General features: G+C 58.1%; 1 long non-coding RNA gene across 1 annotated transcript; it reads right to left on the minus strand.

Annotated features, from left to right (window-relative positions):
* Positions 1-15,701: 15,701 nt before the first annotated feature.
* Positions 15,702-16,460, minus strand: LOC141940089 (uncharacterized). The gene is made up of 3 exons (XR_012627865.1): positions 16,407-16,460; positions 16,163-16,320; positions 15,702-15,791 (listed from the first exon to the last, which is right to left on the minus strand). It is a non-coding gene; the product is annotated as an uncharacterized LOC141940089 (long non-coding RNA).
* Positions 16,461-17,489: the final 1,029 nt, after the last annotated feature.

Raw genomic sequence — 17,489 nt, forward strand, 5'->3', positions numbered from 1 at the left:
ACGGTCTCAGTGGTGGCTGGAGACAAAGCAACGGGTGCCTAAAACAGAAAGGTCGTCATTAGCAGGTGGCAAGGGATGCCCTGAAGTAGTAAGCAACTGCTTGGCACGTTGCTGCCTTAGCTCTACAGAGGAGATCTCTTTGGCTGGTTTGAGTCAGCCCTTTCTTCCAAGGTTCTCGCTCTGGAACACAGTGTTCACATGGGTGGGGGACAGTCCATCTGTGGGGGCCATTCAGCAGAGAGCCTGCGATCCCCTGCCAGGCAAGGAAAGGCTTGCCCACTTCCTTCTGCCAGCATTTCTTCTGCCCTCCCAAGACAGAGCTCTGCGGATGTCCATTTGGTGCAAGACAACCTTCTGTGGTGGGAGGCTTTGCTTTTGAAATCTATCTTTCTGTGGCGTTTTGTAGGTATTTCCTCTGATTAAGCACATGCCTAAGGCATAGGAGAAAAGACCTTTCCAGTTTTACTGACAGCGTATCATTCCATGGGGGGAAAAATAAAATGCAAAGCCACAAGAGACTGAACGCCAGGAAGAGGCACAGCAGCTACTTGGACTCAACAGCAACTGCCCTGCTCCTGCCTAAGACACATTGTTGCAGCGCTTGTGGAGCTGCCATACCTCCGCCCTTTCTGCTCCCACCACCGCCTCTCCCCCCGCTGCTCTCTGGAGGATGAGCAGAGAGGCTGGTGCATCCAGGCAGGCTTTTGCCTGGTGCTCGGCATCTGCTTCGCCTGGAGGGCCGTGCTGCTTTTCCAAAGGCAACTCTGGAAAGCAAAAGCGTGTGCAGCAAAGTGACTGGTTGGAAGTGGACAACAGCTAAAGCAAAACCCACAGGAAGCCCTACCCCAGCTGTCTGCTCAGGCTGTGACAGCCCTCAGTCCCTCCTCATACCTGTGGGTCTGTCCACGGGCTCAGGTGACGTCTGGCCAGCCATCTCCTCCCCAAAGATGTCGCTGCCGTTTTTAATCAGAAATTCCACCAGCAGCTTCACCTGCACACATCAAAGCCTTGGTTTCAGGGCAGGTGTCTGAAAACACGTCAAGCAGCCTTTCCCGCTCCTGAGCCTTGCTTCTGCGCAGAAGGCTGTGGCTGTGGGGCTGCTCTTCCAGGCAGCCACTCCACCGGCATTTGCGCAAGAGAGGAGCAAGCTCTGAGGGTCCAGGCAGGCTGCAGCCAGCCGGTCAGTACAGCGTACCTTCTCGGTCACCTCCAGCGCGGCCTCGAGGGGGAGCAGCTCCTCGTCAGGTGGGCCCAGCAGGTTTGGCCCCAGGCAGATGGCCAGGTTGCTGGAGGTCATTCTGCTGGTGGACACGTGGTGGCCAATGTTCTGCAGCAGGGAGAGCAGCCGCTGGAGGAGGAGGAGATGGGCTGCAGGCAACTTCTCGGCCACCCTGAGGGAGCAGGAACACAACGTTAAGGAAGCAGATGCTGCCCACAGCTGTCCCTGAAGCTTGCACAAGGCAGGCGGGAGCCAGTGCCTGTGCTGCGCCACTTTCCAGGTGCTCTCAGGCAGCGATCAGGAGGAAAACACACTGTTGCTTCCCAGCTCCTGGTTTCACCCAAGCCCACGCAAGGGAAGGCTCCCTGCCCACGCCCTTTCCCCCCGAAATGCAACCCCAGCCAGCAAATGCAAGCTGCCAGAAAATGCAACCTTCTAAGGAGCCCGTCCCTTTTCAGGCAAGTCCCAGGACTCTGCCACTCCCTACTCAACAGGCAGGCTGCTGGCCACACTTACACTTTCAGCGCTTCCACCCTGGCCTCCTTGCTCGGCCTCTCCATGGCTTGCATCCAGTCCTGGTAGACGCCGACAACGAGGAGCTTGCCGGGGATGCTGCGTAGAAAGTCCTGCAAGGCCAAGGGCTTCAGGTGAGCCTTTGAAGATTCCAGGCCAGCCAGGAGCTCTTCCAGCTGCAGGGCAGAAGCGCTCACCTTCAAGATGGCAGCTAGCAGGATGACAGGCTGGTTTGCCAGGTCCACATCTGCGCCGCGGTCGAGGTCCTCCTTCAGCTTCTGGAGCGCTGTCCCCCTGTCGGATCTCCGGAATATCCCCTCCGTCGACGGTCCTCTCTGGTACAGGATGTCCAGGAGCTCCTGCGGGAGACGCAGGAGGACAGCTGCTTGGCTGAAGAAACAAGTGACAGCAGAGGCCAGAGCTCTGCCCCAGGCTGGGCTCCCCCCCGCCCCCGCAAAGGGTCTGGCGCCAGAAGCGGTGGCCGTGGGTGAAGAGCCCAGTGCCCCAGCCACCCCCGCAGACGCTGGGGACACTGCCTCTGGAGCAGCCGGAGGGAGGGCTGGGGCTCCCCTGTCCAGGCTGGCCTACCTGGATGGGCCGGGGCAGCGTGCCGGCCTCCTCGCAGAGGGCTGCCAGGGGCTGCCCAAAGAGCGCCCTGCTGCAGCCGGAGCCCGCCTGCCCTGGCGCCGGGGCAGCGGCCGGGCTCTGCCGCAGCGCAAAGGGCCAGGGCAGCCCCCTCCTCCTCCTGCTGCTGCTGCCGCCGCCGCTCCCTCCCGCTGCAAAGGGAAAGAGAGCAAGAGCCCGTCAGTGGGAACCGCCAGGCCAGCGCTCCCGGAGCCTGCCCTGCCCTGCCCTGCCCTGCCTGCAGCGCGGTGCTGAGTGCTGCGGCGGGACGGGACGGGACGGGACGGGCAGGGAGCCGGCAGCTGGAGCCAGGGCTCTGGCTCAGCGGCTCCGGCTCGCAGTCTCCTGAGAGCCAGCGGGACAGCGGGACAGCCCCGCCCAGCCCTCGCCCTGCCCTCCTCCAGGCTGCGAGCAGCAGCAGAGGGAGGCTCCCTGTCCCGCAGAATCACGTCCAGCGGCCGCTGCCCAGCGGGTGTCCTTGCTCGTCCGGGTGACGTCCGTCCTCCCTTGGGGTGCCCGACCTGCGGGGTGACACTCAGGGAACAAGGGAGCACGGCTCCTCCCGGCTCTGGCCGAGGAGCAGGGACCCATCTGCCCGGCTCTGGGGACAGAGCTCAGGCAGGCAGCACCTCGAGTGCTCAGCACTGTCGAAGGGTCCCGAGCACTCAGCTCTCTCCTGCTGCAGTGTGATGGGCACCGATTTCCTCTGGCCAAAGGGCAGCAGCAACAGCATCCTCAGTTGTGCAGACGTGCCGGTCCAGGAGAAAAGAAGGCCCTCCCTGCCCTTCGTTCCCAAACTTACCTGGTGAGTGGCAAAGTCCGCCTCCACTGGTAGACGGGGCTGTTGGAGGCCCTTGCTTGGGGTCAGCCTGCAAGAAGCAGGCTGCACTTAGAGAGCATCCCCGCGGCAGAAAGGGCCACCAGCAAGCGGCCACCCGGCACCAGCAGCCTGAGGGCGGCAGAGCGGGGACCCTCTGCCCTCCCACGCTCTCTACCTCACGTGGCAGGTTTCCTCCCAGCACCACCAGCAAGGACATGCGGCGTTCCTGGTAGCTCCCCAACCCTCTCTGCACCCAGGCTGGCACCGCGGGACCCTCCCTCCCTCCTGCACAGGCTCACCCCACTCGCCGCACAGCCCTGGCACCCCGGCACAGCCAGAGGTGGGTGAAAGGCAGCCGTTCTCACCTCTGTCTGGCCCTCCATCAGCCTCTCCAGGCTCCTGGCGCTGAATGTCCTCCACTGGGCAGGAGAGAAAGAGTGGAAGGAGGTGAGCAGCGATGCCTCTGCTGCTCGGCTGGAGGGCCAGTGCTCGGGGACAGCGGCCAGACTAGAGAGACACTCACTCCATGGCGTCGGCTCAGCTCCTTCTGCAGGAGTTTGATGGACGGGACGTTGGTCACTCGGGCTCCCGTGGCTCCTTCGGGTGTCCTGTCACCAGGAAAGGACAGGGAGAAAGCTGGCTGAGCCCCAAGCCACCTCTTTTCCCTTGTCAGGCAGCTCTGCCCGAGAGCTGCCCACAGCCGCAGCGGCAGCTCTCCCCACCTGGGGAGCTGTGTTCCCCCATCCGGCCGCGCCTGAAGCACCCCCCTAGCTTACCCCAGCAGCTTGCCCAGCCACAGCTGCTTCAGTGCCCGGGAGCTGCAGAAAGAGAGGAGAACCAGCATCAGGCCCCGCTGCCCCCCAGCCCCTGGGCCCCTGCACAGCCTTGCCCCTTGGGAAGGGCTGAGGGGCAGCACGAGGCCCCGTGGGGCAGGACAGGGGTGCTGCCCAAGCCCTGGCTCCCTCGTTGCTGCCAGAGCAGCTGCTCCTGCCCTTCCCTTCTGGGGACCAAAAGGTGACCAGGGGATGCAGGATGTGGGAACGCATCCCCATCCCTCCCTGCCCAGGCTCTGCATGGAGGGCAGAGGCCATTCACAGGGTGGCGTGGGCATGGTTGGGACCCTCTCCTGCCCAGCCGTGGGACGTGGCACCACGACTCACCCGAAAGTGGCAACACAGGTGCCGCTGGGCCAGATGAGGAGGATGGAGGTCCCGTCCTCATCGCTGCCTTCCTCCTCCTCCTCCGCTTTGATGTCCCCCGCTGTCTCCTTCCCGCTGCTCAGCACCCACAGCTGGTCCAGGGCCAGGCGGAGCTGTGGGCGCAGGGTGGTGCCACGTCTGTGGAGAAGAGAGACAGGCAGTGAGCCGGAGGTGGCCGCCTTGGGGTGCCCCCGGGCAGAGCCCTGCCCCCCACCTGCCCTTGTGTGGTGGTTTAGGCCCTGCCGGGACCCGAGACCACATTGCCACTGCCCCTCCCCCACCCTCCGACCGGAACGGGGCAGCGAGTGAAATACAAACCCCGGGGTTGCGATAACGAGACGTTTAATACAACAATGCAACAACAACAAACCAAACAACAACAAGAACGATAACAACAGCAATAACAGTAATAACAATAAACAGAACAAGGGATATAGCGATACAGCAGTGAGGAGAGCGACCCCACACCACGCGTTTACCAACTGAGCAATCCCACACCACTGAGGGATCTTCTGAGAGGCCGGGTAAGGGAGACAATTGCTCAACCTCCTCCAGGGCAGCTATACCAAAGGCTCACCAGTACTCTCTTGGGTCTTTAAATTACCCTCTCCTGAGGTAATCTATACCTAGGATGCACGGGGCATCTGGGCCAGTCACAATGGGGTGCTTACGCCAGTCCTTCCCAGTTAAGCTTACTTCAGCTTCTAATAGGGTCAGCTGTTGGGACCCCCCTGTCACTCCGGAGATACAGATGGGTTCAACCCCACTGTATGGCATCAGGGTGCACTGTGCACCAGTATCTACCAAGGCCTTATATTCTCGTGGGTCTGATGTGCCAGGCCATCGGATCCACACCGTCCAGTAAATCCAATTATCCCTTTCCTCCACCTGGCTGGAGGCAGGGCCCCTCTAATCCTGCTCACCATCGCTCACTTGTTGTAAGAGTGACTCCTGCAAGAATGACTCACTTGTCCCCTCAAGACGGTCAGACATAATGTTGGCCATTCTATTCTGTCTGGGGGATTTCCGACTGGACACTGGAGCTGCGTCTCTCTTGGAAGACTCCCCTTTCATGGTGGTCTTCCCTTTCAGCTGCTGTACTCGTGCAGCTAGGGCGAGAGTGGGCTGTCCATCCCACCTCCTCGTGTTTTCCCCATGGTCGCGGAGGAAGAACCACAGGGTGCCCTGTGGTGTGTACCTTCCACTGCCCTTCTCTTGGGTGGGGAAACGCCTGCTTCTAATGGCTGAGACATCGGCCCGTGCAGGTGGAATGTAGGACATGTCCTCTTCCACTTTCTGGAGCCTCTGAGACAGTTCCCTTACAGCTGAAACCCAGGCACGTTGGGAGGAAGGGAGATTTCCCTCATATTGCTGGAGCTGGCCAATCACTTCGTCCACTGTTTCAGTCTGGGTGTCTTGCCACCAGGACGCTACTGCTAGTGCTTTGGAATGTGCCTCTGGTGCACTTTGCAGGAACTTCCGCCACATCAGCTGTGTGCAAGGGGCCTGATCTGGATCCGTGGGTGACCGCTCATCATTCAGATCACCATAAACCATGTCAAACACAGCCAATTCCCTGAGGTTCTGAATGCCTTTCTCCATGTTGGTCCCCTTGCCTAACCGACATAGAACATCATCCTTGTAGGGGTACCTCTCCCTTACACTGAGCAGGAGTCGCCTCCAAAGGCTGAGGGTATGAGCCTGTATCCCTATTGCCTTGTCAATACCAGCCTCCCTGGCTAAAGATCCCAGCTGCTTGGCCTCTCTCCCCTCCAATTCCAAAACACCAGCTCCACGATGCCAGCATCGGAGCAGACAGGTTCAAATTTGCTCGCCTGGAAGGCAGCTGAAATCCTTCCGCATATCTCGCAACTCACTCAGGGATAGAGATCGGATGGTTACCTCCGGCTCTTCCTCCTGTTCTCGTGATGGGCCTGGTTCATCATCACCCTGTACACTGCGAGGGGATTTTTTGGTATATTTGGTTTTCTGTATCGGGGCGAATCATATTGGCAGTGCTTGTCCCTCTGGCCCAGCTGCTGTGCTAGTGGAGGCGACTGGTACTGGCACTGCCTGTCCCTCTGGCCCAGCTGCTGTGCTAGTGGAGGCGATTGGTACTGGCACTGCCTGTCCCTCTGTCCCAGCTGCTGTGCTAGTGGAGGTGACTGGTACTGGCACTGCCTGTCCCTCTGTCCCAGCTGCTGTGCTGGTGGAGATGACTGGTACTGGCACTGGCTGTCCCTCTGTCCCAGCTGCTGTGCTGGTGGAGGTGACTGGTACTGGCACTGCCTGTCCCTCTGGCCCAGCTGCTGTGCTAGTGGAGGTGACTGGTACTGGCACTGCCTGTCCCTCTGTCCCAGCTGCTGTGCTGGTGGAGGTGACTGGTACTGGCACTGCCTGTCTCCCTGGCCCAGATGCTGTGCTAGTGGAGGCGACTTGTACTGGCACTGCCTGTCACTCTGGCCCAGCTGCTGTCCTGGTGGAGGTGACTGGTACTGGCACTGCCTGTCCCCCTGGCCCAGATGCTGTGCTAGTGGAGGTGACTGGTACGGGCACTAGCTGTCCCTCTGTCCCAGCTGCTGAGCTGGTGGAGGCGACTGGTACTGGCACTGCCTGTCACTCTGGCCCAGCTGCTGTGCTGGTGGAGTCAACTAGTACTGGCACTGCCGGTCCCCCTGGCCCAGCTGCTGTGCTGGTGGAGGTGACTGGTACTGCCACTGCCTGTCACTCTGGCCCAGCTGCAGTGCTAGTAGTGGCGACTGGTACTGGCACTGCCTGTCCCTTGGCCCAGCTGCTGTGCTAGTGGAGGTGACTGGTACTGGCACTGCCTCTCACTCTGGCCCAGCTGCTGTGCTGGTGGAGGTGACTGGTACTGGCACTGCCTGTCCCTCTGGCCCAGCTGCTGTTCTAGTGGAGGCGACTGCTACTGGTACTGCCTGTCCCCCTGGCCCAGCTGCTGTGCTAGTAGTGGCGACTGGTACTGGCACTGCCTGTCCCTTGGCCCAGCTGCTGTGCTAGTGGAGGTGACTGGTACTGGCACTGCCTGTCCCTTGGCCCAGCTGCTGTGCTGGTGGAGGCGACAGGTACTGGCACTGCCTGTCCCTCTGGCCCAGCTGCTGTGCTGGTGGAGGCGACTGGTATTGGTACTGCCTGTCCCTCTGGCCCAGCTGCTGTTCTAGTGGAGGCGACTGGTACTGGCACTGGCTGTCCTTCTGTCCCAGCTGCTGTGCTAGTGGAGGTGACTCGTACTGGCACTGCCTGTCCCTCTGGCCCAGCTGCTGTGCTAGTGGAGGCGACTGCTACTGGTACTGCCTGTCCCCCTGGCCCAGCTGCTGTGCTGGTGGAGGTGACTGCTACTGGCACTGCCTGTCACTCTGGCCCAGCTGCAGTGCTAGTAGTGGCGACTGGTATTGGCACTGCCTGTCCCCCTTGCCCAGCTGCTGTGCTAGTGGAGGCGACTGGTATTGGCACTGCCTGTCCCCCTGACCCAGCTGCTGTGCTGGTGGAGGCGACTGGTACTGGTACTGCCTGTCACTCTGGCCCAGCTGCTGTGCTGGTGGAGGTGACTGGTACTGGCACTGCCTGTCACTCTGGCCCAGCTGCTGTGCTGGTGGAGGCAACTAGTACTGGCACTGCCGGTCGCCCTGGCCTAGCTGCTGTGCTGGTGGAGGCGACTGCTACTGGTACTGCCTGTACCCCTGGCCCAGCTGCTGTGCTGGTGGAGGTGACTGCTACTGGCACTGCCTGTCACTCTGGCCCAGCCGCTGTGCTGCTGGAGGTGACTGGTATTGCCACTGCCTGTCCCCCTGGCCCAGCTGCTGTGCTAGTGGAGGTGACTGGTACTGGCACTGCCTGTCCTTCTGTCCCAGCTGCTGTGCTAGTGGAGGTGACTCGTACTTGCACTGCCTGTCCCTCTGGCCCAGCTGCTGTGCTGGTGGAGGTGACTGGTACTGGCACTGCCTGTCCCTCTGGCCCAGCTGCTGTGCTGGTGGAGGCGACTGCTACTGGTACTGCCTGTCCCCCTGGCCCAGCTGCTGTGCTGGTGGAGGTGACTGCTACTGGCACTGCCTGTCACTCTGGCCCAGCTGCTCTGCTGGTGGTGGTGACTGGTACTGGCACTGCCTGTCCCTCTGGCCCAGCTGCTGTGCTGGTGGAGGTGACTGGTACTGGCACTGCCTGTCCCCCTAGCCCAGCTGCTGTGCTAGTGGAGGTGACTGGTATTGGCACTGCCTGTCCCTCTGGCCCAGCTGCTGTGCTAGTGGAGGCGACTGGTATTGGCACTGCCTATCCCCCTGGCCCAGCTGCTGTGCTGATGGAGGCGACTGGTACTGGTACTGCCTGTCCCCCTGGCCCAGCTGCTGTGCTAGTGGAGGCGACTAGTACTGGCACTGCTTGTCCCTCTGGCCCAGCTCCCGTGCTGGTGGAGGTGACTGGTACTGGCACTGCCTGTCCCTCTGGCCCAGCTGCTGTGCTGGTGGAGGCAACTAGTACTGGCACTGCCGGTCCCCCTGGCCCAGCTGCTGTGCTAGTGGATGTGACTGGTATTGGCACTGCCTGTCCCTCTTGCCCAGCTGCAGTGCTAGTAGTGGCGACTGGTACTGGCACTGCCTGTCCCTCTGGCCCAGCTGCTGTTCTAGTGGAGGCGACTGCTACTGGTACTGCCTGTCCCCCTGGCCCAGCTGCTGTGCTGCTGGAGGTGACTGGTATTGGCACTGCCTGTCCCTCTGGCCCAGCTGCTGTGCTGGTGGAGGTGACTGGTACTGCCACTGCCTCTCACTCTGGCCCAGCTGCAGTGTAGTAGTGGCGACTGGTATTGGCACTGCCTGTCCCCCTGGCCCAGCTGCTGTGCTGGTGGAGGCGACTGGTACTGGTACTGCCTGTCCCCCTGGCCCAGCTGCTGTGCTAGTGGAGGCGACTAGTACTGGCACTGCTTGTCCCTCTGGCCCAGCTCCCGTGCTGGTGGAGGTGACTGCTACTGGCACTGCCTGTCCCTCTGGCCCAGCTGCTGTGCTGGTGGAGGCAACTAGTACTGGCACTGCCGGTCCCCCTGGCCCAGCTGCTGTGCTGGTGGAGGCGACTGCTACTGGCACTGCCTGTCACTCTGGCCCAGCTCCTGTGCTAGTGGAGGCAACTAGTACTGGCACTGCCTGTCCCCCTTGCCCCGCTGCTGTGCTAGTGGAGGCGACTGGTATTGGCACTGCCTGTCCCCCTGGCCCAGATGCTCTGCTGGTGGTGGTGACTGGTACTGGCACTGCCTGTCCCCCTGGCCCAGCTGCTGTGCTGGTGGAGGTGACTGGTACTGGCACTGCCTGTCCCCCTGGCCCAGCTGCTGTGCTAGTGGAGGCAACTAGTACTGGCACTGCCTGTCCCCCTGGCCCAGCTGCTCTGCTAGTGGAGGCGACTGGTATTGGCACTGCCTGTCCCCCTGGCCCAGCTGCTGTGCTGGTGGAGGTGACTGGTATTGGCACTGCCTGTCCCCCTGTCCCAGCTGCTGTGCTAGTGGAGGTGACTGGTATTGGCACTGCCTGTCCCTCTGGCCCAGCTGCTGTGCTGGTGGAGGTGACTCGTACTGCCACTGCCTGTCACTCTGGCCCAGCTGCAGTGCTAGTAGTGGCGACTGGTATTGGCACTGCCTGTCCCCCTGTCCCAGCTGCTGTGCTAGTGGAGGTGACTGGTACTGCCACTGCCTGTCACTCTGGCCCAGCTGCAGTGCTTTTAGTGGCGACTGGTATTGGCACTGCCTGTCCCCCTTGCCCAGCTGCTGTGCTAGTGGAGGCGACTGGTATTGGCACTGCCTGTCCCCCTGGCCCAGCTGCTCTGCTGGTGGAGGTGACTGGTACTGCCACTGCCTGTCCCTCTGGCCCAGCTGCTGTGCTAGTGGAGGCAATTGGTACTGGCACTGCCTGTCACTTTGGCCCAGCTGCTGTGCTAGTGGAGGAGACTGGTACTGGCAGTGCCTGTCCCCCTGGCCCAGCTGCTGTACCAGTATGTTCACTTTCAGATCCTGCAGCCCTTTCTCCCCCTTCAGGGCAGTGAACAGTAGTAAAGGTGACATGGTAAGCATGGGCAAGCCCCCAGCACATTGCAATGAGTTGTGTCTCCCGGGGTTTGTCAGATTGGCAACAGACCTTTTTCAGATACTCCACCAGTTTATCAGGACTCTGCACTTGTTCGGGAGTGAAATCCCAAACCGTTGGAGGTGACCACTGACTCAGGCACTTGCCCATCTTTTCCCACACACCTTGCCATTTATAACTATCTGCCCTCGGGGCAGGTTTCCGGGTGCTGCTCTCATTGGAGAAATACCGCATGGCCCAAAACAAGATCTGGCAGACATTCAGAAAGCATTGTGCCGCAAACACACTGGCCTGGGTGCTCCAAGGATAGCTAAAACTCTGAAAAACCGAGAGGATCTCTTCCCCTGGCTCACCCATAGAGGGGGTGAGACCCCTAACAAAAGCCCAGGCAGCAAACAGGTACCGGTTCACCCCCACAAGCACTGATGCAAGCCCATTATAAGCAGTCAGCAGCCAGTATAGCAAAATAAAACCCTTGACACATTTTCCACCGACAACAAACGCCAGCACTGGGAACACACAGCGGATATAAGGATTAATCCAGCCCCACCACGCAAGCAAGTTGGCCAGCATTGCAAATGTTCCTTATCAAACAATACAAATAAAAACAGAAAAATTGCACCTAACAGATTGCTCTAACACACCTTCTCCTTTTGTCCTTATCTCAACCCTCTCGTGCCCCATGCTGGGCGCCAAAAAGGCTGTGGTGGTTTAGGCCCCGCCGGGACCCGAGACCACGCTGCCGCTGCCCCTCCCCCACCCTCCGACCGGAACGGGGCAGGGAGTGAAATACAAACCCCGGGGTTGAGGTAAGGAGAGGTTTAATACCACAGTGCCACAGCAACAAACCGAACAACAGCAAGAACAAGAACAATAACAGTAATAACAAGAAACAGAACAAGGGATATAGCGATACAGCAGTGAGGAGAGCGACCCCACACCACGCGTTTACCAATCTTCCCGCGCTTGGGCGCCCGGACGTGAAGTCAGCATGGTATTGAATAACCCGGCTAGAGCTCCCTCCCCACTGCTGGGGAAACTTAACCCTATCCTAGCTGAACCAGGACACCTTGGGACAGACATTGGTGCATCCAGCACCAAGGGCCCAGGGCCTGGGGCTGGTGCCAGAGTGTCCCCGGCCTGGTGCCAGGGCCAGGGATGGGGGAAAGGCAGTGGGGCTCTGAGGGTCTTACCGCAACTTGGCGACGACCAGTTCCTCCTGGAGGAGGAGAAGGCGTCTCTCGCTCCTCCTGTGGCCCCGGGTCAGCCACACGTCCGTGCTCAGCACCGCCTCAGCGTCGGTGAGAGCCTCCCTGCGGAGCAGAGAGCGGTGGGCATGAGAAAGGCTGTGGCTGAGGGGCCCGGCCGTGCCCGCCCGTCCCCGAGCCCCGGGGGGAGCCTACCTGGAGTGCCAGCAGCAGTTGGCCTGGCCCATCCTGCCCGGGACAGGAGGACCCCTCGCTCTGCACCAAGGATGTGGCCCAGCTGGCCACAGCGAGGATGGGAAGCAGGGTGCCGGTGCCGGGAAGCGCTGTTCGGCCAGACCCTGCCTCCTCCCAGAGCTGCTCCGTGCCAGCACAGCCCCGTGCTGCCGGCTCTGGTGGCTGCTGGCTCCAAAATGGCCGACGCTGGGAGCCCAACGGAAAGTGGGCGGGGCCTCGTGCTGGGGGTTCTCTCCAGCATGGCCCTGGCTGTCTTGCCCTGGGGAGCCCAGAGCAGGGCAGAGCAGAGGGGAAGCACCCCCTCCCTCCGCCTGCTGCCAGTGGTCTGCCTGCTGCAGCCCGGGATGCAGTTCGCCCCCAATGCCCCAGGGGTACTTTGCTGGCTCCAAGTTGCTCAACTTCGGGTCCACCATCACCCCAGGGCTCTGCACAGCTGCTTTCCAGCTGGGTCTCCCCCAGCACATACAGCTCCAGGGGCTTGTTCCTCCCCAGGTCCAGGACTTTGCTCTTCCCTCTTCCCCTTCTTCAATGACAGGAAGCTCCTGGCAGCCCCTTTCTCCAGCCTGTCAAGGTCCCTCTGGTTGGCAACACAACTCTGGGCTGCAGGAGCCTCTCCTCCCAGTCATGTGCCTTCTGCAAGCTGTCTGAGGGTGTGCTCTGCCCCATCATCCGGATCACTGAATGTGGACAGGGCGCGCATCATGCCGCGCAGGGCTTTGTCACAGAATGATCAGAAATTGAGGGGGAAGATCCACTTTTGTGTGTGTGTGTGTGTGTGTGTGTGTATTATAAATATGGTGCTTCTCCCTGTCATCCCTTCAAGCCATTAAAAGGTGCACAGGCTCTCTCGTTTTTCATTTGAATGTCACACCTCTTCTTAGTACTGACCTTACGTGCAACGTTGTATCGGGCTGTACTCTCGCATAGACTGTTGGATAGTACCTAGCCTAGATTAGTAGAGAGCAGATTAATCTGCATTACCGGTGCTAACACCAGTGACGGGAGGTTGCATCTGGCTGTTCAGCCAAAGGATAAAAATCAAAGGTGTCTCTTGAACTCAGTGGGCTATTGACTGAATTCATCACGCTCAAAAAACAAAAGGTACAGGAGAAAGGCATATTCTATCTTGACTGCTACAATGCATGTTTTAGGAGGTATGAAGATAAACCCTCCATGCCCCTCCGCCCACCCCCTTCCAAGAAAAAGGACTAGAGAAAAAAGATGCAACTTCTAGAGCAATGAGGCTTTTAATAGCCAAGTAAATTTCCCTGTATCATGCCCATTCAATGAGCTACTTTGTCTGACACTCTGCCTTACTCGGTACCAGCATAAGACTCTTCCAGGAAATATTAAACAAAAAAAAAAAAATATATTGCTGTACAGCCAGTTGCCTGCGTTACGCTATGGAAGATGTAGAATTCCTCTCTGATCCACAACTTTCCACCTACAAGCAAAACCGTAGTGAAGCTTTCCTCCATTTCCAATGCGCTCTGATGGCTCTTCCCCAGGGAAAGCCTTTCCTCTGTCACTCTGGGGGCATAGCTGGTCATAGGCAAGGCAAGCCCCGAGCCTCACGCACCATCCGAGGCCACCACCGTCCTCCTGTAGCCATGAGCAAGATCTCAAACTCCTTTTCCGCTGCAGGAGAAGAGTTGTTAATAGAAATGGATGCACATGGCACAGTCTGTTCCAGAACAGTCACAGCTGTTCAAAGCTTTCCGTGCCCTGGATTGGGGGGTTTCAGGACCAGCTCCTGGGTCAGCTTGCACCGAGGCTAGCGACAGCTGTGCTTCATGCAGGTAACTCAGGTTTAACCCTTTGTCCCCTGACCATCCCCACAGGTCCAGCAGCACAGAAAGTCACAGTGGGCTGCGTTGGAGCAACCTGCTCCGCTGGACTTGTGGCAAATGTTGCGTCTGCATCCCTGCCCTTCTGTTCTCCCTGTAGGGTCCTGGTCAATACAACAAGCTGCTCTCCCTGGAAATGACCATCGTGGCGAAAGACAGGCTCCACTGTGAGCCACGACCTTCACCCACCGAGCAGCCAGCACAGCCAGGGACACGTTTGTGCGAAAGTCCCTTCTCATGGCAAAAAGGGGATCCATAGTCAGCTTTGGATGTCGTGTGTCTGGTGTAACTGTTGATACTGTGCAATGCCTTGGTTAAAATAGAAGCGACGAAGAGAGATAAAAACCTGCCCTTTTCAGGAAAAATGCAGGAAATCGGCATCTTTTGGCTATTTTACACTCCAACAAGAAAGATTGTGGGCCCGTGTTTTGCTGATTAGGGATACCAATCAAACTCAGACACCAGAGTGAAAAGAGCAGGCGTATTTTACTGGAAATAGCTAAATCATGTAACAGAATAATACAGAAAACATACAACAAGAAAAGACAGAATAGTGCACTTAAACAAACAGGAAAATACAGGGTAATGCATCAAATCGTTACTACACGAGAGAGAGAATAGTGATTAAGAAAGATCCATCACCACTTGCATATGTTACCATCATCCAGATCCGCAGTCGCCGGGGAGCCCCGGTTACAGCGAGGATTTGGAGAGCCTTTCCCGGCAAGTGGGAAACCCTACGCGGTGCGTCCACCCGTAGGTGAGGCTTCCAAAGTCGCTGTGAGCGGGTCCCGCCTTATATACCCCCAAATCAGCAAGCCAGAATAACTGGCACCTTTGTTTTGAGCGGAACATCTGGTTTCACTCTCACATTAGATTCCCCCGGAGCCTGGCCAGGGCTCAAGGGAGAAGCTAAGGGAGTTTCCCTGCTTATCTAATTTATTTATGTTCTTTTTAGAACAAGGCCACACGTCTGGTCCCAAGGCCGGACAGCTGGCTTCATGGCCTTGTTAACTTACCTGTACGCAAAAAAGAAGATACATACATTCAGGATAGACATGTTTTCATTACATTCATCATCAGTCAGGAGTCTATGATATCTAAGCTACATCTTTCATTAATGAGCATACATATTTCGTTAATGACTACATACTAAGTTAGCAGCTTTGGCTCGGGGCCTGTGGTTCAGGCTTCAATACTTCAACACTTTAGCACTTTTTACATCAGTATAGGCGGTTTGTTATAACCTAGTACAATACCTACTAGCACAACGGTTATCAGTTACAAAATATACAGGATTCATCTATAGGTCAACTCTGGCTTGGGCCTATTGTCCAAGCCTTAGCACTTCAGCCCGGTGGTTAATGCTTTAAGGGAAGTTCAGCACGTTGGGAAAAGGGATATAAGACCACTCTTCTGGACACTGTCTGGACTGGGCTAGGCTGGGCTTGGAGAGCCTGGGAGGGTCCCCGGGGTCCCAGCTTTCCTGCAGTGCTGACTGTGGCGGCTGCGGCCTGTTCTTTCCTGCAGTGCTGACTGCACCCACCTGGTGGGGCTGTCCTTGGGAAGGGCACCAGAGCTGAAAAAGCCCCTGGTAGAGGGGCGGGGAGAAGCTCTTCTCCAGAGATTTGCCAGAAACTCTCCAGAGCATCCCTTTTCCAGCGCATGAGATGCTCTGTGTGACAAGGGAAGGTGCCCATTAGTCCACAGTCCTGGGCAAGCGGGTCTAGGTGACCCTGCTTGAGCAGGCAGGTTGGACCAGAGGACCTTCACAGGTCCCTCCCAGCCTCAGCTGTTCTATGGGATTCTGTGCTTCGTTTGACTCCTCAAGCACCTGAACTCAGGCCCGATGCCTGCTGGAAAGGATTCTGGCGCAAGGGATGATGATCCCAAACTCCTCCACTAGGATTCATCCCAAAACAACTTCTACCTAGTCCAGAATATCGTATGGCACACACAGTCAGAAGGGAGAAAATGTCCTTTTATTGTGGACATCCAGTGCAGGAGCCCAGGAGTCACAGGGGTTCAACCAGTAACAAGAAATCAGCACCTACAACGACAGAGCCAGAAAGCACTGGTAAAGCCACAAAGGCAGGAACAGGCATGGCTTGGTTCCCCTTTCTTTGGGAAACACAGTTGACAAGGAATTGTTGATATCCCAGAAGAGAGCTACTGCTGGCCTTAGCTCCGGGGTGGCTCTGGCACCTTATCCCCTCTAAGGTAATGCCCTTAGAGAGCTGTGCATGTGCAGAGGTGCACAGTGCCCCTGTGCCACACAGCAGGGCTCCCCTGGGGAGCTGCCACGGGGTTATTTCCAAACCCTGCATAGCACCATCCCTCGCCGTCCCTTGCCAGTCAGTTGGACTGACTTAGAGCAGGGTGGAGAGTTGGCAAAGATAGGCAGCAAAGCCTGGTACACACCTGGGGCTTCCTGATCTTTCGCACCTCCCTGCTTTTCTTCTGTCCCCTTCTTTTCCTCTCTTCTCTTCTTTGCTTCGTGGCATGGCCTCTCCTCTGCCCAGGTCTCTTCTCTCTTTCGTTTCCTTTGGCCGTCGTCTTCCTGGCAGGAGCCTGCAAACCTTTCCATCCCACAGCATGGTTAGACAGGGAAAGCCAGGATCAACTGGAATCAGTTCTTGATTTAACCAAAGCTGACTCGTTTTACCTTCTGTGCTCCGAGAGGCTCTTCAGTTCTTCTGCGCATCCCAGGGATTCTACCACGGTCTCAGTGGTGGCTGGAGACAAAGCAACGGGTGCCTAAAACAGAAAGGTCGTCATTAGCAGGTGGCAAGGGATGCCCTGAAGTAGTAAGCAACTGCTTGGCACGTTGCTGCCTTAGCTCTACAGAGGAGATCTCTTTGGCTGGTTTGAGTCAGCCCTTTCTTCCAAGGTTCTCGCTCTGGAACACAGTGTTCACATGGGTGGGGGACAGTCCATCTGTGGGGGCCATTCAGCAGAGAGCCTGCGATCCCCTGCCAGGCAAGGAAAGGCTTGCCCACTTCCTTCTGCCAGCATTTCTTCTGCCCTCCCAAGACAGAGCTCTGCGGATGTCCATTTGGTGCAAGACAACCTTCTGTGGTGGGAGGCTTTGCTTTTGAAATCTATCTTTCTGTGGCGTTTTGTAGGTATTTCCTCTGATTAAGCACATGCCTAAGGCATAGGAGAAAAGACCTTTCCAGTTTTACTGACAGCGTATCATTCCATGGGGGGAAAAATAAAATGCAAAGCCACAAGAGACTGAACGCCAGGAAGAGGCACAGCAGCTACTTGGACTCAACAGCAACTGCCCTGCTCCTGCCTAAGACACATTGTTGCAGCGCTTGTGGAGCTGCCATACCTCCGCCCTTTCTGCTCCCACCACCGCCTCTCCCCCCGCTGCTCTCTGGAGGATGAGCAGAGAGGCTGGTGCATCCAGGCAGGCTTTTGCCTGGTGCTCGGCATCTGCTTCGCCTGGAGGGCCGTGCTGCTTTTCCAAAGGCAACTCTGGAAAGCAAAAGCGTGTGCAGCAAAGTGACTGGTTGGAAGTGGACAACAGCTAAAGCAAAACCCACAGGAAGCCCTACCCCAGCTGTCTGCTCAGGCTGTGACAGCCCTCAGTCCCTCCTCATACCTGTGGGTCTGTCCACGGGCTCAGGTGACGTCTGGCCAGCCATCTCCTCCCCAAAGATGTCGCTGCCGTTTTCAATCAGAAATTCCACCAGCAGCTTCACCTGCACACATCAAAGCCTTGGTTTCAGGGCAGGTGTCT

This window comes from Strix uralensis, chromosome 2 (genome assembly GCF_047716275.1).
Source record: "Strix uralensis isolate ZFMK-TIS-50842 chromosome 2, bStrUra1, whole genome shotgun sequence".
NCBI classification, from domain to species: domain Eukaryota; kingdom Metazoa; phylum Chordata; class Aves; order Strigiformes; family Strigidae; genus Strix; species Strix uralensis.